The sequence below is a fragment of the Helianthus annuus genome, chromosome 13 (assembly GCF_002127325.2).
Source record: "Helianthus annuus cultivar XRQ/B chromosome 13, HanXRQr2.0-SUNRISE, whole genome shotgun sequence".
Taxonomy (NCBI): Eukaryota; Viridiplantae; Streptophyta; class Magnoliopsida; order Asterales; family Asteraceae; genus Helianthus; species Helianthus annuus.
The window spans coordinates 26505160-26528775 of NC_035445.2; the positions used below are offsets into that span (position 1 = coordinate 26505160).

The 23616-nt window shown below is 38.7% G+C and overlaps 1 non-coding gene across 1 annotated transcript; it reads right to left on the reverse strand.

Moving 5' to 3' along the window:
• Positions 1-461: 461 nt before the first annotated feature.
• Positions 462-568, reverse strand: LOC118486008. The gene has a single exon (XR_004877865.1). It is a non-coding gene; the product is annotated as a small nucleolar RNA R71 (small nucleolar RNA).
• Between the last annotated feature and the right edge of the window lie 23048 nt (positions 569-23616).

Here is a 23616-nt window from a genome sequence, read left to right on the forward strand (position 1 = left end):
CCAGGCGCCACATCTGAACTTTCTACATAGTGTATGAGCTCCAGTTCTAGTAGAGACATAAAAGAACCCCTAGAAGAACCCGAACGCTTTCTCAGAAAAAGACTCAAAGCTAAAAACCAAGAGAAAGTCTCGGGGTACCCACTTCCAATGGCGGATCAACGTACCCTCATGGATTACCTACGACCCACCGTAGGTAATCTCGGCGCCGCTATCAATGCACTGAATGTCGAAGCTAACAACTTTGAACTTCGGCCACATTTGATACAAATGCTTCAAAACTCCGCAACCTTCCATGGGCTTGCGGACGAGGATCCCCATCTACATATTACTAATTTCTTAGAAATATGTGATACCTTTCGGATCAATGGAGCATCAAACGACGCCATCCGCTTTCGAATGTTTCCATTATCACTAAAGGACCGAGCAAAGGCTTGGCTTAATGCCCTCCCGCTAAAACGGCTAAATTAATGACTGAAATTAATACATATTCACAAGAGGATGGGGAATTCTTATATGAAACTTGGGAAAGGTTCAAGGAGCTATTGCGAAAGTGTCCTCATCACGGTCTTGCAGTATGGCAACAAGTATCCGCTTTCTACAATGGGTTGTTGCCACACACAAGACAAACACTTGACTCTAGCTCCGGGGGGACTTTTAGGTAATCGTCGCCCACATGAAATATACAATCAAATTGAGGAAATTGCACAAACCAATTTTCAGTGGCACACTCCCCGAGGCAATAAATCTATTGCCCCGGACGCCCATAAGGTTGATGAAAGCACTTCTTTACAAGCCCAAATCGAGGCACTTTCTTCAAAAATCAAAAAGTTAGAAATGACAAAAACGGTCTCGGTTATGGCTTGTGAAGGGTGTGGTGGGCCGCATGAAAATTGGGGTTGTATGAAAGAAACAGATGATCAATCAGAATCGGTAAACTACATTGACAACAGACCTAGGCCGTCGGGTCCTCCAACGGGTACCTACAACCAAGGATGGCGTAACCACCCTAACCTTGGTTGGAGAGAACCCGGCAATAGTAGTAACCAACAAAACATAAACCAACGAACAAACTTTCAACAACCAAGAAATGAGTCACAAAGTTTCCCTCAGCAACAAAGTGGAAGAGAAAGGCTTGAAGATACTGTGTCTCGCCTATTCTCCGACACTGAAAAGAAAAACTCGGATCAATTTCAACAATTGGAATCGAATTATAGAAATCAACAAGCTAGTATACAAAACATTGAAAAACAATTAAATCAAATATGTCACACCCCCAAAATCCACTCGCGGAGTATCACCGCTTGGAGGCGTGACTGACCAGGATCAAGCCACCAATCATATTGAACATGTAAGTAATAAGTAAAAGTAAATGTAATTCAACCAAACCAATATGAGAGGTGTTTTAAAACATCAGCATAGTATCAATGTTTAGCGGAAGCATAAAAGTAAACCCAACATAAGTATAAGTATGTAATGTCAAAACGTTTAACAAAGCATTCACGATCCTTGTCCACAACGACCGCGCCTCCCAGTGCAAGCTCCAAGTGTACCTAACGACCTGCAAGGCATGTAACAGAGAGTCAACAACTAGTTGAGCGAGTTCACAGTGGGTTGTTTAGTAATAGTGTTCATTCCGTAAAACGTTTGCTTGTTTAGTAACCCATATATCGTTTATAATTACATCACGGCCCTCCAGGCATGTTTGCGAAGGTTAGTGGGGGTTTCCCATGTATTGTAGACTAGTTTTATTTCTATCGCGGCCCTCCAGGCATGTGTGCGAAGTTTAGTATCAGTATCGCGGCCATTCCAGACATGTGTGCGAAGATCAGTATCAGTATCGCGGCCATTACAGGCATGTGTGCGAAGAGTAGTGGGGGGCTTCCCCATGTATCACTAGTCTAGCAGTATCTATAAGTGACCTTTCCCAACCGAGGTCAGTAATTCATACTTCCCAATAACAACGTAAGTACAGATAATCATCCAATCCCATTCCCTACCCCAGGAATCCCATGCCTTGGTAAGAGTGTGAACTCACCTTGGTTTGCTCGGTATGCTAAGGTATGTGCTTGCAAATAATCAATCAAGTCCTAAAGTACGCACGTATATGTAATCAGTTTGCATTCACAAAGTTTGCATATAAGTATAGTCATAGCGGATAATGAATCAATGATCACCAAGTAGCACAGAACACGTATTCAAGCTCATACAAGTCATGCTTCAAAATTAACGGCAATTAACTAACTCAGTTAACTTTAACAGAATTAAACTAAGTTAAGTGTGCTGATTACCCATTCGGCGAAACACCCCTGTTTCGCCGTGAACTCCCTTCGACGAAACACTTCTGTTTCGTCACATTTGTTTCGTCATAAATGGTCTCGGCGAAACACACTTGATTCGCCGTGTTCGTTTCGTCGTTAAGTGGTTTCGGCGAATCGCATCTGTTTCGTCGAGATCGGCGTTTCGTGGAAACATTCTGTTTCGCCGTATAACAGTTACGTGCAGAAACCCTAATTACCGTCATCATCAACAGTAATCATACAGAAATCATTTAGCACAGAATTATCATCTAATCATCATAACATCACCATAACATGATTATCACAGCACTGACGTCTAGCATGAACCCTAGTTTATGAGTACCACAACCCGATTACCATAACACATCACATCAACGAACCCTATTAACATGCTATCATGCATTCGGATAATACTAGCAACATTCACACATGACAGTTCCCGAACCTCATACAATCTAGTTCATCATCAACAAACAATCCACATCTCGATACATAGAAATTGTAACCGATTAAATCATACATTACGAATCCAGAATCATCATACTCATATTTGTTCCAGAAATCAAGCATAAACACAACATGTATAAAGAAATCAAAGGATAAGGAAACCGATTTAACGAACACGCACTAACCGAGATGGAAGAAAATAATGGATTGATCGCTAAGGAAAACTTCGGGAACTTCAAACAGCCGTCACACAGGGGAAGAGCTCTAGGGTTTTCGGTTTTGGTGATGAGTTTCACGAATGAAACAGTTTTGTGAGATATAACTCACGTAACAGAGTTGGGCCCTTAACTGGGCTTCGGCGTAATTGGGCTTGGCGAAACAGCCTGTTTCGTCAGTATGAGGTATGGCGAAACACCTTTTGTTTCATCGAATAAGTTGATGGCGAAACGCTCTATTTCGTCGGGTGTGTTCATGGCGAAACAACTTCTGTTTCGTCGAGTCTCTCAAGGTTTAACAAGTCTCAGTTTTTCAAACAGTTTCATGCTATAGCATCAATCACATACATGCAACAATCACAACATATAATTTAGTGTATACAATTACAAGACAATTAAGCAAACAGCTAAACAGTCAACGTGCAATAAATGCGAAGGTAGAATCTCGGAAACTCGAGTTGTCACAAAATAGCTCAAAATTTCTCCGAGAGGCCACAAGGCGCGTTACCAAGCAATACTGAAACCAACCCAAAGGCACAAGTACATCTCATATCTTTGAGAAACTGTACTGTAGGCTCCGAAGAAACCCCCCCCCCCTGCACCAACAGAAAGAAGCCAACGCGCGGCTCCACCCACGCAACAGCAAGAAAGGGTTTCCCCACCGGTTCAAGAGCCCACTAAGATTCCTCCGGTCCCATACCCCGGTAGGTTAATTCGCCAAAAGACCAATGAGCAATTTGCAAAATTCGAAAATTTACTAAAACAATTGCATGTTAATATTTCATTTATCGAAGTCCTAAATCAAATGCCTAAATACTCAAAATTCATGAGGGACTTCCTCACTCATAAAAGGAAAGTTGAATCATTGCAATTAGTTAACTTAGGCGAAGAATGCTCCACCCTTGTACTCAACAAACTCCCACAAAAGAAGATTGATCCTGGAAGCTTCACGATTCCTTGCTCGATCGGGGAATCCCCCGTTCGTAATGCACTAGCCGACCTTGGGGCTAGCATTAACCTCATGCCTGTATCAATGTTCAAACGACCCGGCTTAGGAAAAACAAGCCCTACCAAGATGAGTATACAACTTGCCGACAGATCCTTCAAATACCCGCAAGGTGTCGTTGAAAATCTATTGGTCAAAGTCGACAATTTCGTCTACCTGGCCGACTTTGTCATACTAGATATGGAAGAGGACGCCGAAGTCCCCCTCATACTAGGGAGGCCATTTCTAGCCACTGCACAAGCAGTGGCAGACATGAATGACGAGACACTTACATTGAAGTTTGGGGACAAGGAAGTGAAGTTTGGGGTGGGAGAGAGAGTAGAGGATGATGACCCGGTGAATTACATGAAGGTCATTGATTCGAGTTTGGATGATGCTCTCCAACGGTGCAACATGGGATGCAAAACATCCCGCTCGGATAACATGTGACCAGGCTTTGGGTCTAGCCAAGGACCCTTATAAACGTGGCGCACCACGGAGGCATTCCGCGGAACTATCCTTAGTTTAGCTTAGATTAACTTTTTTTAGTTTAATTTTAATTTTCAGGAATAAAACACACTCGGGATAGTGAAGGATGACAAGGGAAACGGGAAACATAACCCCATGCACAAAAACAGAGCTTCCCGACTAAATTTCTTCATTACAGCAAGTTCGGCACGGGCCGTGTCCACTCAACAAGGCCCCGTGCTGCACAGTCTGCAGAAAATGCCCAGTTCAGGTAACTGGACACGGTGCGTGCTCAGAACACGCCCCCGTGTCCAGGCTTCTGCTTCTTTTTTACTAAATCTTGTTACTGGCACCTGAACATGGGGCCGTGCCCGGACACCACGGGGCCATGTCCAGGCGCCCAGTAACACAAAATTTTGCTTTTAACACCCTTTTACACATTCAATCAACCTAAAAACTTATTTTTGGGACACATTGAGGACAATGTGTAATTTAAGGGTGGGGGGGGGGATGCTAAAACCTTGAATCTTACAAGTCCTTATTAACAAGCCTTACACAAAACTCTATTGGAACCGCTAATCACCCCAATTTTTTTTTTTTAAAAAAAATTTCAATTTCTTTTTACTTGTCTAGGTTTAATTTGGGAATTCCAAGTTCTAACAAGGTTATATTTTTACAAATTTACAACCGACAGCGTCGTGATAAAAAGAACCAACATAAGAAAATTATGAAACGACATGATAAGTTTAGTTAAAATTTGATTATATATACTTGATCACATAAAAAAACCCATTCCCACAAAAGTGAGTTTTGAGCCTTTATTGAGCATACATATACATATCTTTAAACTAAATGCTCATTTTTCGTTTCTTGTGTGAATAGCCGCTTGGTTCTTACTACTCTAGAACTTGCCACAACAATGCATTCCCGGTTCTTACCAACTTAAACCCGAGTAAGTAAATGATGGAGGCATTAGGACTAACCCTTTTTCTTTCTACACCATTATTTTTCATTTTTTTACCACCTACCCAAAATCCCCCTAGTTAACCCCTTTAAGCCTAAACCTTTTCATTTCTTAACCCAAAAACAAATAAACAAATTGGTGACTTAAAAAAAATTGGTGAAACCAAATAAACAAACAAATTCATCAAAAATAACTTTGTTTGAAAGAAATGGTTCATCAAAATAAAATAAATTGTCAAAAATAAAAAGTCTTTCAAAAACCGATGCTTTTTACGCTTTTCGCCCTTTTACTAACCACTAACCCAACCACCCACCTTTAGCCCAAGCCTAACCCTTCACCCAAAAGTCCTCTTGATATTTACAAAGGTATATAGTTAAAAAGGAGGAGGATTGATTGCTTGGAAAGCTTATGGTAGGAGTAAGTTCCATGCCACTCTCGAGTGATTCACTAAAAAAAATTTACACTTTCGGCCGAGTATTGAGTGATCCCCCATGAGGTATGTGAACTTGTATATAAATGGAATTTTAAAAAGGCATGCTATGCCCTAATAAGTAATTTATCTTATGAAACATTTTTAATAAATCATGACGAAGAAGATTGTAAATAAATAAAAATAAAACTTAGTAAAGAATCTTGGAAATCCCGACACTCTTTGACAAGCCCAAAAACCTTCTCTTCTACCCATTCCATTTGGGAGTGAAAAAGCCACATTATAAAGAGTTTTGCTTGAGGACAAGCAAAGATTTAAGTGTGGGGGTATTTGATGTGCACAAAATGCAACATATAAATTACATCAATTGTGGCATAAAACTAACCCTTTCTTAGTACTAATGTTGGAAAAAGTGTGCTTTTGTCTTCCTTTTGTATTTTCAGGATTAAATGAGCTTAAATAAACAAAAGAAACAAAAAGGAAGCTAAATCTGACATAAATACAAGAAAAGGAACAAACGTGGCATGCCCGACCTCCCGACAGCATCTTCCCAAGCAAAACAAGAAGACAGAAGACTGAACACACCCGTGCTCAATGAGCACGGGGGCGTGCCCAAGTGTCAGCAGAAAAGACAAAGTTGTAGAAGCTTTCATCGCCCACCACGGGGCCATGCTTAGCGGACACGGGGTCGTGGTCAACTATAAGATTCGCGGAATCCAGGAAAATCTTGATAGTACAGATATGCTTCTGCACAAAGGGTCGTGCTCAGCGGACACGGGGGCATGGTCAACTAATGCAGACAAACTGCATTTAATGAGGAAAGAGAGGAGGATGGACACGGGGCCGTGCCCGAGCTTCTGTTCAGCCTATAAATAGGAGTGCTTGGAGCTCTTGCAACTCATCCCTTGGCACACCACCTCTCTCACACTTCACCCACCACCCACCACCATCACAACACCATCATCTACCACCATCATCCATTGTCCATCATAGAGTGTGTGAGTCGTCTTGGGATCCAAGATTGATCGTAAGAGTTCTTGACAATCAAAGGCCATGTTTGCCTAAGTCTCTTACATCACTTGGTGAAGACAAGTGTTTAGTGTAAAACTTTTTATTTTTAGTCTTTTGCACTTTTTAATTGGTTATATATTAATGACTTTAATTACTAGTTTCTTATGTTAAAGGTGATTGTTTCTTATCGTTTGTCCGTCGTGTCCTGGCATTATTTTATTGTCTATATAAAATAAAAGATTTTCACCATTCATATCTCCATGTTGGCTACCTGGTCGGGGGTTAAGGGAATGGTTTGGTAAGAGTCTTGCCATTGTTCAGTGTATAGATCCTGCAAAGGACCTGGGTTAAATTTAGTAGGACCTCCTTCAATACCCAACGGTATTGGATGGCGGGGGTCCAAACTCTTTAATCCCCTCATAAGTTAAACTACTATTAAAACTTTAACCTGACTACTTAGGACTGTATCCCTGCTGACTCAGACTACTTAGCCGAGGGTAACGTCGCCTTCAAAAAAGGGGCCTACCACATTATGCATTAATTATCTTTCAATAATCCGACCCTTTAGGATTGTATCCTTGCTGACTCAAACTACTGGGTTGAGGGTAACGTCACCTTCAAAAGAGGGACCTACTACAATAACTAAGATAATCTCTTAAACAAGTGCAAAAGTGCGAAAATAATCAAAGGTTACACTACACACGAGTCGGATCCAAGTGATTCTTCTTGTCTATCTGTTTTTATTTTTATTTTTATTTTCAGCATTTTAGTTAGTTTTATTTTCTAGTTTAAAAACCTTTTTCTAACATTTTGATTTGATTAGACGTTGAGGATAAACCGGGTACTAAAAGCTCTTGTGTCCTTGGACGACCTCGGTATCTTACCAACACTATACTACGTCCACGATGGGTGCACTTGCCCATATGTGTGTTTAGTGTTAGTAAATATCGTGTTTTATAAATTTAAAACTTGGCTAAAAAAAGTGTAAAAAGGGCTTAAAATATACACCTAAAATATAATACACCTAGCACGCATCAACACATGCATCCACAAATTTCGAATTCCCTAAATTCATGAGAATTTCAAGTAGAGAATTTTTATCAAATTTTACATACCTTATGATCTCCTTGCAATGGGGATCAGTAATCTATGCTCGATTTTCGTTTTGGACTTGATTTGATCCTTCAATTTGGAGGTTTTAGCAAAAACTAGGGTTTTAGGGAGCTTAGGATCGCCCCCTGCTCTGATCGATCTCAGCAACACACAAACAAGTGTGTTTGAGTTTAATTTATTTTGTTTTATTAATATTGGTTTTCATTTAGACACTTTTGGCCTTTCAACTTTCATTCTTTATTTGTTTTAACTCTTTAACTACTCACAACTCATTCTCCAACTAGGTTAATGTCATTCCTAGTTAGTTTAATTTTCTTATTTATTCACAACATATTGTATTATAAGAATTTGTATTTTCGGGGTGTTACAATTTAACTATGAAAGATAACCTAGTTAGCTTATTTCCTTTATTAAAAAGTTCCAAGTATTTACAAAACAACCGCTTAACTTATAACTTTAATTAACTTACAAAATTAACTTTGTGAATGTTTCTCTTATATACATCTAACCAAACTAACTGATAACCCTTATATGTTTAAAATTTTTAGCCAGTTTTTTTATCAAACGTGATACGTAACTAATATTAAATAATAATAATTCCCACTTTTATTTATTTTCCAATGGATCCCGTTTTGTTATACAGTTCGGGTTTCAGAGATCCATTTTTGGCGGATGTTACACAATTCGAGATGGTTAGCATTTGGACTGGAAGATTTGCAACCGGTGAGTTCTAATCCCCTCTTTCTTAAATGTTTTTGGGGCTAGCATACATGTTTTCACGTGTTTTCATACATGTTACGTATTTATTTGATTAATAGGCTTTGTGATTAAATTTATAAATGTTTTCCCCTTGTTAATGGTATCTGATGTATTGGTTAATTGGGCTTTATTAGTCCTACGTAAGCGTATGGCATTTTATTAGTAACGTAGAGGTAATAGAGGTATGAGGCATTGTAGGTGTCGATATCAAAAGCATGACTTGTGTCATGTGAAATTTTAACATGTGATTTTATCATTAGGTTTCATACCTTAGTGGTGATAGGAATATGAAGGTAGTAGTTGTCGTGTAGTTAACGTGCTTTAAATTTTGTATGTGAGTCTATGTGCTCTTATGTGATTTAACATCCTTAAGATGCTTGATGCGGGTTACTTGTGATGAGGGCGTTACCTTCAAGGTGGTGTAGGGTCCCGAGAAACAATTTATATGATTAGCTCTTGTGGCAACAATGGACCCTTTGGAGTTATTATGTGGGTGACGGACTCTTCGGGTCAAATTAGAGATGACGAAACCCTAGCGAATGACGAGGGCAAATGATGATAGCATGCGGGCAACAATTGATGTGTTAGGTTCTCACTTAATGTTCTTATTTGTTTCCCGCTAGTTAAATGGTGGGTAATTGATGTTTACTTGTGTAGTTGATGAATGATGATAAATTATGCGGGTGATGAATGGCGTCTTATTGTATAGTCGTAAAGTGAGGTTAAGTTACAAATGAATTTATTATGAGGAATATCTTGTATGTTTTGGGGAACGAATTTTGATGAGTAATCGTACTTAACGATAAATGAGTCTTCTAGGCCATTAATTGATATGTCCTAGATGCGGGTCGGTTTCGGTAACCGGCATATGAATTAAAACGCATTGAGGGTTTTCCTTTGGTTTTTAGGTAATATAATCCACACTGGAAAGGATTACTTATAGGGTTATTAGTTATAAGTACAGTTGGAGTTGCGGGTTGTATTGGGTGACGTGCTAGAGTAATTTAACTTTAAATGAAAGTTAACATATTTTAATACAATGTTTGTGATTTTATAATGATGGTGTTTTGGTTTTAAAATAAAGTGTTTATAAAGGGTTTAAAATTCATTAACTTAAACTATTAGAACTCACTTAGCGTAGCTGACTTTTGCATGCATGTTATATTGCAGGTGTGTGATTTAAGTCATTGTTGCTCTTGGCAAGCGGATGGCGGTACCTGTGATAGGGTGGAAGGCATTCAGCTTGTTAATGACTAAATAACATTTTGAGTTTAATTAATCATCTATTGTTTATAATCGAAAATTTTCGTTGCATATTTTAAGAAAAGTCTCATTTTTCAACAATACACTATGATGTAACCCGACGTGCGTTAAATCATGTATGTGACTCTATGTGCTGTTATGTGATTTAGTATCCTTGAGATTCTTGATGCGGGTTACTCGTGATGGGGGCGTTACCTTCATGGTGGCGTAGGGTCACGAGAAACAATTTAAATGATTAGCCCTAGTGGCAACAACGGACACTTTGGAGCTATTATGTGGGTGACAGACTCTTCAGCGTCAAATTGGCGATGACGAAACCCTGACGAGTGACGAGGGCTAATGATGATAGCCTACGAGCAACAATTGATGTGTTAGGTTCTCACCTAATGTGCTTATTTGTTTCCCGCTAGTTAAATGGTGGGTAATTGATGTTTACTTGTGTAGTTGATGAATGATGATAAAATTATGTGGGTGACAAATGGTGTTTAATTATGCGAGTGATGAATGATGCTTTATTGTATAGTCATAAAATGAGGTTAAGTTACTAATGAATTTATTTTGAGGAACATCTTGTATGTTTTAGGGAACGAGTTTTGATGAGTAATCGTACTTAACTATAAACGAGTCTTCTAGGCCATTACTTGATATAACCTAGATGCGGGTCGGTTTGGGTAACTGACATATGAATTAAAACTCATGGAGGGTTGTCCTTTGGTGTTTAGGTAATATAATCCACATCGGAAAGGATTACTTGCAGGGCTGTTGGTTGTAAGTACGGGTGGAGTTGCGGGTTGTTTTTGGTGACGGGTTGGAGCCGTTGAACTTTATACGAAAGTAAATATATTTTAGTACAATGTTTGTGATTTTATAATGATGGTGTTTTTGTTTTATAATAAAGTGTTTACAAAGGGTTTAAAATGCGTTAGCTTAAACTATTAGAACTCACTTGGCGTAGTTGACTTTTGCATGCATGTTATATTGCAGGTATGTGATTTGAATCGATGTTGCTTTTGGCTAGCAGATGGAAGTACTTGTTATAGGTGGAAGGCATTCTGCTTGTTAATGGCTAAATAACATTTTGAGTTTAATTAATCATGTTCTATTTTTAATTGAAGGTTTCCGTTGCGTATTTTAAGAAAAGTCTTATTTTTCAACAATACACTGTGATGTAACACGACGATTTGGTGTCTGGGTTGAGGCCTTACAAAGTAATTATAATAATAAAATAAAAAAAAAGTTATTGGATTTTAATAACTCTAATTTTCATCTGTTGGCCGATAATAATCTAAATTTTAAAAATTCTGTCCAACGATCCTAACTTGTAAAAAAAAATTGGTCTCCATTAATCTTTTTCTAACATATAGGAATTTGGTCTTCTCAATAGATTTAAGTGCACCTGCAGACTCCTTAAATGATTTAAGTGCACCTATGTTGGAAAAGTATTAATGGGAGCAAAATTCTTACAAGTCGGGATTGTATAAGGTTATTTTTTAAAGTTGAGATTATTATAACAGGTGAAACTTAGAATTATTAAAATCCAATATTAACCGTAAAAAAAATATAAATAAAAAATCTCACAACAAAAGTTTGCTAATTGCTACGTAAACAATAAAAAAAATCAGTAAAATAGATATATCAGATTGAATACGTATGTGTGGAAACTGACTACATAACCACTTCAAATGAATCTATTTGAAGCGTCTTCATTTTAATTACTCAGAGTCAGACCTTTTGAGCATGCGAACGGGGCTACTGGTTGGACTAGTCTCTTTGTTATACTTTCAAAATCTTATTTATTGATTGATTGATTAATTACCTCTGGCTCCAAATTTTTATTCTATACTTTACTTTTTGTTAACATTACATATATTCACGTTAAAAGATAAAGTAGTTTTGTATATTAATTTTAGCTAGCTATGTATATATAAATATTTATGATGTTATTGGGTTTTAAAACCGATCCGAACATTGAACCGATGAAATGCTTGACTTAATAACCGATCAACTATAAAATGTTGCTTGTAACTTTTGTTAGAATATATGTACTGGTGGGTGGAATAAATGCTTCACTCTTGAGCATGAATTGACATGTGACATATGGGATATTATGACATGTGAAGTAAAAAATGGGTGTAGCGGAGATTTGTGAAGATGTAAGGAAATCTGATTTTTTTAAGTTAAAAAAGGGTTTAAAATAGATGTGGGAGGATCTTATTGGCCATTCCAACTCATCTCAGGCGTGAAAAAGAAAACATCATTAAAAAAAGACAAAAAACGCCCTAGGGAACGGTGTGATGAGCTTTACGGGGTGTTTTTTTTTGCCCTCCACGCCCTTTCAAGTTACCACTATAAATGGTCTTAGAAAGTAATATGTAATGAAGAACATACACGTCCCTTCTTCTTTTTTTGAACGGCAAGGAACGACGTGTCAACCATCGTGACGTCGGGCGTTGTGGCCAAGGTCGACTACTCAACCGCCGCCAGCCCCTTGGCTCTCCCTAGATGCGTGGAAACCCGACCTCCACCCGCCCGAAGACACGACAATGGAATAATCGGTAAAACCTCGTCTCACATCTAAGTCGAACCGACGCCATCCGTATTCGTTCTTCACCTAGATGCCACAAAAAATAATGAGGAGAATGGAAATCGAACCTGGGTCACAAGGAATACCAATTCTTTCCCAACCACTCCACCATTATCTCATTGGCGCATATAGCTCCCTTACCGCATTGGCACAAATAGTGTTAACGTATTTTGTAGATGCTTTTACTTCTTATGGTGACGCAAACAAATGAAAGTATATGTTTCACTAATAAATATAAACATGTTTCAGCATTTATAAAGATGTATGGTCAAATAAAATGGTGTGATTAAGTTTATTCTAAGAGAAGTAATAAGATGGTGTGATTAAGTTTATTCTATAAGAAGTAATTACCCTAAAACGATCACAAACTAAAAGCATAAGCCATTATTTTTTTAATTAACAAAAATAGATATATAAATTAAAAGAATAATTTCATATATACCCTTACAAACTTGAAAATTTTCATATATATATATATATATATATATATATATATATATATATACACCCAACATAAACTAAAAATATCATATATGCCCTTACAAAATAGTTAAAATATCAAATATAGCTAATTTATAAAGAATAATCAGATACATAATCATTTTACCCTTATTTTTTAACTTCGAGTTTTCATATATGCTCATATTTTAACTTCTTATTTTTATATAACCCGTTTTAAGCTAAAATTTATTTTTACAGGTTTTTATTATGATTTTTTTATTTTTTCGTATAAACAATAGTGTTCTTTATATAGAATCTGGATCATGTACATGACAAAAGTTTCATACGAAGTGTATGTGACATGGAGAAGAGGACAAGTGGCATTGCCTTTAGGGGTAATTTCGTCTTTTCTCATTTGAAACAACTTCCCCCCTTGATTTTCAAACAGCTATAATTTTTTCATACGTTAATATCTTTTTTAAAAAAAAATTACACCGTATTAACGTGCATTTCATTCTCTTTAATCCGAGCAACCTATTGCAATAGTTTTCTTAAAAAAATACAGGATTTTGAATACTCATTAGTCCATTACGTGATTACGTGATTTTTGTATGTCCCGAAACGAGATCGCAATGATATCACACAAGCTTGAATGGTGACGGAATCACACAAACAAGCAATCGATACAAGAAAGGAGATAAAGTAGAAAGTCATTTGATTGATGATTAATATCTTGCATACATAAGCAATGTCTAATATAAGATTCTTGATTATGTCAGCAACAACAATGACCTAATAATGACTTACTATTTATAGGAAGTGTTTAGGGAGGAGGCTCCCTAAACCCTAAGCCCATTTACCATAAAAAGCCCATTCTAATATCCGCTAATCCCACAAGCCACTAATCCATAAACCTAATTAGGGCCTAACAATCTCCCCCTAGGTTTACTGAATTAGTTCCTGCATCAAACTTGAGGACCGCCCAGAACTTGATTAGGATCAGCAAACAAGCGATTCCTGACGATGTTTGCTACTGCACTCGTCCAGGACTTTGCACATTCTTCATACTTGGCATTTGTGCGAATTTGATGTTGATTCAGAACCAGGATATCTTCCTCATGAAAACTCATTAGATCCAACGTATCTGGTATACGAATTGACTGCTCTTTAGTAACGATAGCAACTTCGGCCATTTTCGGATCATATGCCAAGAATTTGAAATTCTTGAGAATTCCCTTTGCGAACTTTCGAGAGATGGAAATTATCTTTTCTTTGTTGGTCGAAGGCCAAATGGCAGATTTAACAGTTCTCTTGGTGAAAAAGGTCATGAACACCAGGGTTTCTTCTGATATCTGATTCAGCAGTCCTCATGGTAGGGAAGTTGTTCTTGATCGCTACTTCTCTTGTTTGGATCAGAATCATGATACGGGGCACGTAACAGGATTTTCAGATCAATCTTCGTCCAGCTCTCAAATTGAGATTCCTTGGCGCAATATTCTCTGTGCCCACTTTCACGTGTAATCAGCCACAAATTCTTGTCATGGTCGTATCTCCAGCTTGCGACCGCAGACATGTTTCCCACTTTATCATAGTGGCCAGACCCTAACTCCATCACAACCCTATCTGGCCTCTTTATTGGATCTTTGAGCTGGAAATTTTCATCTAGAGGATTCAAATCTTGATTCTTCGTCACAATCATTTGCTTGTTGCTTTGTTTCCTTTCACGCTTCTTGTTGCTTTTCTTCTTTGGATTAGCAGCTAGATAGGCGTTCAAGACGTCTTTGCATTTTGTGTCTGCTGCTGCATCTGCATCTGCATCTGCTGCTGCATCTGCATCTGCTTCTGCTCCCTCTTCAGGATTTTACTCTGGACGATCAGCGTTGGACTGTTCATCTTCTTTGTCATCGAATTCATTTCCAAACTTTTTCTCCAACTTGGCCGTCAGACCATGCATAACAGGCATCAACATTCCCAAATCACCTTGCAGCTTATCTATTGTTTGATCCCTGCTAGAAATTTGAGCCTGAAGAGAGGAAATATGAGCTTCTTTCAAAGCAGAGTCTTGTGGTAGTGATGAAATCTGAGCTTCCTTCATTGCAACATCATGTTCTAATAGAACCACTCGTCGTCGCAATCTTGCTACATTCGCATCTTCATCATTATCACTATCACTTTGTTCAACGACTTGTCTTTTCTCGGTTGCATAACGGAACGCAGCTTCATCATGTTCTGTGAACCTAGCACCACTAGAGTTTCCTGCTTCAAACCTAACACCCCTCGAGCTTTCTGGGAGCGAGGGAGTCGATTCTAAGTTAAAATTGAAGACAATGTCAGGCTTTTGTGTGCAGTTTTCCTTTGTTGTAGCAGCAGGCTTTGGATCAATGGACATAGTATGCTCTGGATCAGGAATAGGGCAAATAGAATCAGGATCAGGATCAGTGTTGGTTCGTTGTCTCTTGCTTGATGCTTGTTCAACATCATCTGTAATAGCTTCAATTTTAGCTTAAACTGGATCACCAGTGATAGGTACGGATGGAGGGTTTCTGTCACCACCCTGCAAACTCAAGAGTAGGGCTGCTAAGTTCTCAGATGTTGTCAGATCCGGTTCTCTAACAGCTTCCTCAACTTTCTCAGTCGCAATCACTTCCACTTCACCGTCAGAATTGGTTTCTTCTTCACTGGGTCTGATTCTGAATCAAGTATCTCAGGTTTCTGCTCAGCAAGTGTATGTTGCACGTCATGTTCTTCAGCAACTGTGGCATTCAAAGGTTTTGGTTTGAAAAGTATATAAAAACCTGCAAACCTTGTAATTCGAATAAGTGGTCCGAGAAGATAATGAGAGGTTCCGAAAAACTTGGGAGATGAGAATAGTCCGAAATATGACTCGAATGAGAAATGGTTGACAATATATAGTGTTTCAGATTGGGCCTGAGATCAAACGGCCAAGCCCCAACTCGGAACAATGGTCCGAATTACATTTGAAAACAATCGGTCGGATCTGACTCGTTTTATCTGAAACGGTGGGCCCCAATCCGAAACAGGGGGCCAGACTATAATTTTATTGTTTTGCTTTTTTCAAGACAGAAAACATCTTTCTCAAAATCAACGATCCAACCAACTAAGCAACCTTTTTTAACATAGAAATAAGAAAAATAATAATAACGAAATAAAATAATAATAATAATAGAATAATAATAATAATAGAGGGATAATATAGGGAGAAACTGCCAAGGGATCAAATCGTTTTCGAACTGATTAAGGAACATTTTTCAGCTCACGCTTACTTAGACTGGTCCACACGATTGTTAATATACTTGTCCTCTTAAATCTAACGCTCAACCTTCAACTTTCAACCTTGTGATACGCTTAGGGTAGAAGTATACTTGACATTCGTTGCTGGGTTCAAGATCCATCGGACAGGGTATCGAATCAGTGATCAGGGGTTAAAACGCATACAACGGGGCAGAGCTTCATGAAATTAGGGTATTATTTTCGTTTAGAAAGCTTGAGAGAGAAAGAGAATTGAACGAATTGGAACTGTGGCTCGACTACTCTATTCATACTTGTTTTCTGATCTCGTCGTGCCCCGCGGAGCACAAGGCTAAGCCCGCCGTGTGCTGCCTAACCCTCTAGCTAGGGTTTAGGGCTGACCAATCATCGGTATAGACTTAACACGTATACGTCACGTGTCCTCAGGAGTGTCTGGCAAGTTATGGGGTCCCCACTACCCGTGGAGGGTTTTCCCTTAGTCTGTCACGGGTCGCGACAGGCATGTAAACCTTATTTTTTTCATTTTTAAACTAAGTACACGAGTTTGGTTTTTCGATTACGGGGTGTTTTAGGACTTATTTGAGGGTTGTTATATCCTCCCTACCTTGTTTTAAATCTCGTCCTCGAGATTCACTGAAATAAGTAAGGATACTTCCTTTTCATTTCAGATTCTAGCTCCCATGTATACTCTGGTCCTCTCTTCGAATCCCATTTCACTTTGACCAGAACTAATCTCTTGTGCTTGAGATTCTTGATCTATCTATATTTAATTTGTATTGGCTTTTCCACAAACTTAAGTCTTTCATTTACCTCTATCTCTTGAAGAGGTACTACCAATGATTCATCGGCTAAGCATTTCTTTAGGTTACATACATGAAATATGATGTATGTAAAACGCAACATATAAATTACATCAAATGAGGCATAAAACTAACCCTTTTTAGTACTAATGTTGGAAAAAGTGTGCTTTTGTCTTCCTTTTGTATTTTCAGGACTAAATGAGCGTAATTGAACAAAAGGAATAAATATGCAGCAAAATCTAACATAAATACAAGAAAAGGAATAAACGTGGCATGCCCGACCCCTCGACAACATCTTCCCAAGCAAAAACAAAGAAACAGAAGGCTGACCACGGCCCCGTGCCCAGCGGACACGGGGGCGTGGCCAAGAGCCTACAGAAAAGACAAAGTTGTAGAAGCTTCTATTCCCAGTATGGGGGCGTGCCCAGCTCAACACGGGTCGTGGTCAACGCTAAGATTCGCAGAATCTTGCAAATCTTGATAGTACAGATACGCTTCTACACACGGGGTCGTGCCCAGCGAACACGGGGGCGTGTAGAGCTAATACAGACAAATTATAATTAATGAAGAAAGAGAAAGTGGATGGCCACGGGGCCGTGTCCAATGGTGTAACACCCCGTGTTTCGAAAGTCAAAGTCAAAGTCAAGATTGAAGTTAAAGGAAGAAAAGATTGCTAATTGCAATCTGTCTCTCCTTGCTCAATTCCTGTTTTGACTTCTTTGACTCGTAGATTAGTCTATTTTATTTTCGCTTTAGTTGTATTATGTGGATTATCTATAAAGAATCATAGTAGTCGATGTATACTTATCACCATGACTCACCTTACGACTGTGAACAATAGGAAGTAACAATGCGATAAAGTCAACTAAACGCTAATCGAACTAATCTAATCAGCATCGCACTCGCAACTCGAATTTCGCATTTTGGTGGTTGTTATACGTGTGTGTGTGCCTTAGGTGTCACTTGTGCATGTTTATTTATGTTCTGTGAGGTAATCAATCGAAACGCAATCGAACTCAATCGCAATCGAATCGCAAACGCTAAACGAATACGAAGTAAGGATGCTTGTATGTAGATATAGTATGATAATTGGTGGAGAAGAGATAGCGCGAGATATGAGTAGTTGGGATTAAAAGTAATTTGACTAGGAAACTCTATCGCATCGCAACGCTCGCAAATCGAAATCGAAACGGCACAACTCATCGCACCGAACACTCGAACCAAGTGACCGATCGATCAGGCAACCCGCCGATCGACCAGCCGTCCGCTCGGACAGCCGTCCGCTCGGACAGCCGTCCGCTCGGACAGCCGTCCGCTCGGACTGCCGTCCGATCGGTCAGGCTGTCCGATCGAGCGGCATGGCCGATCGAGCAACCCTTTCCTCTTTGGGAACTCTATAAATACCTCCTGTCACCTTCACACTTTCTACTTTTGGCAACTCTCTGTCCGACCAGCGCATTCTCCTCACTTTTCTTCAGATTTCTCTCAATTCCGGTAAAATCTCGTCCTAAATCTTGTACTTCCTTGATCTACACGCACTCCTACACCTTTCTATCTTTTAAATCTTAACTTTTAATCGTGAAATCACCAAGATTCAAGGTGTTCTAGGATGACGTCATCATGTGTTCTTGAAGAACTTCATGTTTTGGCCTCAATCCACCAAGAACAACTTAGATCTAACCGATTTCCACATAAACTAACAAAGATCTTTCATAGATCTAAACATATTCACAATAAAAAGTATTGAAAGATGGTTTTCAAATTTTCTTTCAACTCTTTTACACTCAATGCACTCAAAACTGATAGAATCAGAGCTTGTGCCGACTCACTACTCATTCTTGTGGTTATGTTGATTCAAGATCTGGATTCTATCCTAGAGACCACCGATTCCGGGTTAAACATGGAACACTGTCTCGAACCGTTAACTGACCGGGTTGGGTGATTCCTGTCCGATCAGGGGTATTAAGTATTGACAAGGTTTCTGTTGCTTAACACGTTATCAAAACGTCTCGATAAAAACAACAAACAATCAAAAACAACCAAGTGTAAGATGAACAAGTCGACCAGGACGGAGTGCCGTCCGATCGGACTGCTGTCCGATCGAACAGCCAATCCGATGGACTGGCCAAACCGAACGACTTACATCTTGGGTCCCACACTTAAACTATTCACCAACATTTGAAGTCTGATCGTTGAAGGAGTTGTTGTCCGATCGAACTACCATCCGATCGGGTTAACCGCTCGAACATGTGACAATTAAACTTCAACACTTAAACAATTTTCAACGTGTTCAATGCACTAGGAATGCCACCCGATCGAACTGCTGTCCGATCGAGTGACAACCTGCTGCGAACTTGCTCTCACTGAAGCACCCAACCAAACGGGTTGCTGGCCGATCGAATGACCGTCCGATCGACCGACCTGAAAGGTAGAGATAATTCAATGTTTTAAAATGCTACAACAAAAACTTCAAAAGTCAAACCATCATACACAAACACATCCTTCCTAAAGAAAGAAACAATCTACTCGAACGACCAACCGACCTGACCGCTGTCCGAACGGACTGTCACCCACACGATCAGCTGTCCGATCGATCGACCAACTGTTCGACCCACCAACACTTGTTTTCGTTTTACGCATCACTTATCATTATGCTATCATCCTTTGAAGTTTGTCTTGTATGTATGAAAAACCCTGGTATGTAGCAATTAAGGAAAAATAAAAGAGATCACCAATGGGTTGCAAAACCACTGGTATGTGTGAACGGTGCAGGAAGTACTCAAACCTAGCAACTTTATACCGGGCCTCCGGCTGTAAGACACAGTCACCACTATGGGCCGCCCCGGCCTCATGGGTGTGGGCTCGCTACACCTAAATAGATCTATTACTCATGTCCCTCGGTCCTACGACGAGGATTAATGGCCTTAAGTGTCATACCCACCTTTCACATGATCTAAGGGTCTAAACCCTCCTTAAGCTAACCATACCAATTACAAAAGCGTCTGTAATAAATATGACATTTATTTCACCCTCGAAGTATAAAACTAAAAACAGTTAAAGGAAAAGGGGGACATGAACTCACAGTACTGCGTCCTCTGGATCGAGTCGTCAATCCAAACTCTGTCTGCTATGCGACGACCTACATGTACTAATGTCTATTAGACGAACGGGCCGTGCCTTGGCTTTAGGTTTAATGTTTCTGAGTTGCGACCTTTAAGGTTCCGAATATTATTCCAAGTTATAGTTATTAGTTAAAATAATTATTTTAACTTTAAATTATATTCTATTATGGAATAATCGTTAAACATTATTTCGTATTTCCTTCCCAAGGATGGGGGCATTTATACATGTATTATTGTGATTCCGCGAAATATATTTTAAGTCCCACTTAAGAAAAATATATTTAACTTATGTTTTCAAAAATATCCTATTCCCAAAATATATGTATTTTTCATGGCATTTGTCAAGTTATATTATTTTACCCTAAAAATAATATAACTAGTTCACAAAGTATGCAAATATTCACTCATGTGTATTAGTGTAAAATATATACTCTAAGTATATTTTTATCCGTTTTTATTTATAAAATCGACCTCCGTTACTTTATATTTTTGTAACAAAAATATGGCAAAGTTTATATTTGAGACACAAGTTATAAAATATACTTGAAATGTTGGTTTTTTTAAAAAATATTTTCTAAGTGTTTGGAATTTTAGGAAATTTCCCCAGAGTTTCCTTTGTAGACGGAGGTGTCCATGCTTATTAGCATATCATTTTCTTTTCGGAAATTATTCAACCAATCAACTACAAATTATTAGACAATATTACACAAGTCAAGTGCCAAAAATAATGCATTTTTCATGATAACATAAACTTGGTGTTTCATAAAAATGCATAGTAATTTAGTGGTGTGTTTAGTGGGTTTAGTCACCCTCCAAGGTGTGTTTATTTTCGTAGAAGTTTCACTCTCGGGATTTTTATAGGTTCACAACTTGTGAACTTATTTTACAAAAATATTCATTTACAACTTTTTCATGTCTTACAAGTATACATATACTTATTTCTTCCAAAAATGGTGTAAAAATCATGACCTTTCAAAAACCCATCTTTTAACTTGGTTTGTCTAGAAAATCATTTGTAAATCTCGGGTCCATACGACCATCTACCCACTTAGTTCACTTATTTTTCAAGAAATCACTTTGTTACCAAGTTTATGTTGAAACATAGAGGTGATCTTTTTATGTAGTCCACTAATCACCCCCGAACTTGTTAACTTAAGTTTTTAATCTTACTTTAACAAGTTCATCCATGATGTTAAACACCCTATTACTAGAAATCATCAAATGAACAATAACAACATCAAAACAACTTTATCTTGTCAAGAGTTCATCTTATTTCATCTTCATATTAGCTTTATGTTTAAGTTTGATTATGATCTTTTTAGTGTTCTTGTATTCACATCACAACATAATTATTAACCACCATAAATGAGAAGTAAATGAGGATCAAGATGCTTACTACTAGCTTTAAAGCTAGGGAAGAAACTAGGCGAAAAATGAGTGGTTAAAGACAAACGAGGGAGGTCCTTGGCAATCCGAGTGCTCCACGCCTCCTAAAACACCTTTGTGCACCTTGTAGTATACTTGGAAAGCAAGATCAAAAATTGAAAATTCGATGGTTGTGGCAATGGGGTTCGGCCGAAAGTTTGCAAGAGAGGAAATAAATTGTTTTGTGAGTGGGGATTAGTGGAAATGATGGTGGTTATTTGTAGATCAATTTCTTTATCCATTGGATAACATGTCCATGTAAGTACAAACACCATCATACATAATCTCCAATGAGATTACATGGGGAATGCACACAATTCAAATAAAATATCTTGTGTGGACTAGGCTTGAAACGAATTCAGCCATGTGGGGGGGGGGGGTTAAGTGTAAGATTGGGTGGGTATTTGGTGATTAGAAGGGTGTTATGTGCAAGTATTAGTGAGTGTAAGTAATGTTAGTTCAATCATAGCTTTCACACTATCCCAAGTGTAAGTGCATGGGAAATTGATGGATCTCTTTTTGGTGGCTACATGGGAAAAATTAAGTTGAAAGGGGGACCATGTTGTGCGCCATTTTCATATGGGGGGGGGTTGGATGTAACTTTGTGGGTAAATAATTTAATTAGTGGGAGTTTAAGGTTATGTCTAGTGTTTAGCGGGTACCAGGTATTATGTAAGGTGTTATAGTACTCGGGGACCATATCTAGCTCAAAAAAAATATAACAATGTTTTTAACAATATCTTTGTGTTCCGGGTAATGTCCGGTTGTCCGGTTATATACCGTCCCGTTAAAGTGTTAAGTGATAACGTAAAGTGTCCTTTATGTAACTTTTAGTGACCCTTTTAATTCCCGACACTTAGGAAAGCATACAGGACCATTTTACCATATTTTTGCAAGTGACTAGCATATTTAAATGCTGAATTTTATTTAAGAGTGCCGAATTTTGCAGTTAAAGTGGGTTTTAGGCACTTTTCGGCACCTAAACTATCACCTAGTGACATAGTTTTATGGTCCTCACTTCCCTACACTCCCCACTAGTGTAGTATCCTGTCTCTGGCTCATACTGGCCTCATTATAGTGTCTGTCTATGTGTTGGCATTGTCAACACGTGTCTGAGTTATCCGCTCACTGTGCTAACTGTGCTTTGTGCATCAGGTTTGTCACTAAGAGTCTGTATGAAATAAATGGAGTGACTGTATGTAAAGTGATGCACATGTATGTATGTAACATAAATCAGTAAACAGTTTAATTTAACAGTTGTAATCAAGCATAGTCATTAAGCACGAATTAAATATTAATTATTTGTACGGATACCTGAAATTTGATGGTTGTCACATTCTCCCCCTGTTAGAGAAATTTCGTCCCGAAATTTTAGTTCTGCTACTAGATGCAGGTGTCTTGGGGAATAAATGCGGGTACTTCTCTTTCATACGATCCTCACGTTCCCATGTGAATTCTGGGCCATGTCGTGCATTCCATCGGACTTTGACGAGTTTGACACTACTCCGACGCATCTTGTTAACCTTCCAATCAGTAACCTCGACGGGTTTTTCGATAAAGTGGAGTGTGTCGTCGATATGAACTTCATCAGCAGGAATGACTACTGTTTCTTGTGTTGGACTTTTCTTCAGGTTTGATACATGGAATGTATCATGAACACCATTAAGTTCAGCAGGTAAGTCCAATTTGTATGCTACAAGCCCAATCCTTTGCAGGATTCTGAATGGGCCAATGTATCTGGGATTCAACTTTTCGTGCTTCCCAAAGCGCGCCACACCCTTCCAGGGTGAAACCTTCAATAAAACCATATCTCCCACCTCAAATTCCAGAGGTTTCTTTCTTATGTCCGCATAACTCTTTTGTCGATCGCGAGCCGCTTTAATGCGTTCTCGGATCTGGAAAATCTTGTCTGTCGTTTCCTGGACCAATTCCGGACCAACTAGTTGTCTATCACCCGCGTCAGCCCAACAAACCGGTGATCGGCATTTGCGTCCATAGAGAGCTTCGAACAGTGCGGCTTGA